The following is a 1,387-nucleotide window of genomic DNA, read 5'->3' as shown; positions in this document are numbered from 1 at the left end:
CCGAAAATGTGAAGAATTGGGTAGTCGATCTCGTCACAAATGTGGTGGAAGAGATGCGTCAACAAACGGTGGTGCATTACAAAAATCTTATCCAGCGCCAAGCGCATACAATGGAACGTAACACCACGGAGTTTCACAATCGGACGGTCTTCTTAGACCAACATCGTCAACAATCCGAGTCTCGAATTGCAGACTTGAAGAAAACCTCAGCAGCTTTAGCTGAGGATAACAAGGCCATTAACGAATCATTGGTGGCATTTGACGATGAGGTCAAGGATCTCCAAACCAGGATGGAAGACCTGAAGAAATCACATGATCGACTTCACGCATGGGCATCCACGCAGGGATGGAAAGCAGGGCAAAGTGGTAACAATGTCGACGACACGGACGATGACGATGAGCCGTCGTTTGGTCGCAAGGGTAAAGGCGTAAAAATTGACCAACCAGAAAAATATGGTGGCAATAAGGACGGAGTCAATCTCGATGATTGGCTCGAACAAGTAATGCTCTGGTTGAAATATACCGGACATACCAAAGACGAGTCCAAAATTATGTCTACCCTCTTGCTTCTGAAAGGAGGAGCACGCGAATACATGCGGCATTGGATCACCGAAATAAACGAAAATAATAAGGCACCAGGAACTTGGGCGGAGTTCGTCGCTGAACTTCGCACGGCATATGAATCATTGGACAAGGACGACAAGAAGCGAACGGAGCTAGAAGCCTTCGTCAAGAAGGATCATCGAGACTTCCGAAAGTTCGCAGAAGACTTCCGTCCAAAGGCAACCGGTACAGGCTTCTCGGATCAAGATTTGATCGAAAAGATCAAGAAACATATTCCGGAGAAAACGTGGCTGCTCATGCTGGCAGACACGACCAAGGACAACTGGCCCAAGAAATGGACCGAATTCCTTACATTTGCACTCCGAATATTTATGTCGTTACAACGAGAAGGCCACCATGCCAAGGCCGAAACCAAGGACCCGAATGCTATGGAGGTTGACGCAGTCGGGAAGAAGGAGAAAAGTAAATCGGGCAAAGCACGAAGCATGCAAGATGACAAGTTGGTCTGCGCCAACTGCAAGAAGAACAAGCCAACGTTCTTCAAATCGTCGAAATGCTTCGGCAAGTATTGCACCGATTGTTTCAAATTGGACAATGTCAAGAGGCAGATTGAGAAGGAGAAGGAGACAGCTGCGAAGAAGAAGGACGGAAAGAAGAAGGATGACGCCAGGAACAAATCCAAGTCGTCCAAGACGCGACAAGTAGCATCGGATTTCGCTTCATCCGATAGCGAAATGGACACGGACAGTGGTCCCGAAGTCAAGAAGCACAAGAGCTCTTCCTCTAAGACTAAGGGGAAGGGTAAGGAGACAGCTGCGCATAT

The sequence above is a fragment of the Laetiporus sulphureus genome (genome assembly GCF_001632365.1).
Source record: "Laetiporus sulphureus 93-53 unplaced genomic scaffold LAESUscaffold_63, whole genome shotgun sequence".
NCBI lineage: Eukaryota > Fungi > Basidiomycota > Agaricomycetes > Polyporales > Laetiporaceae > Laetiporus > Laetiporus sulphureus.
Note: the sequence above shows the minus strand (reverse complement) of the source record.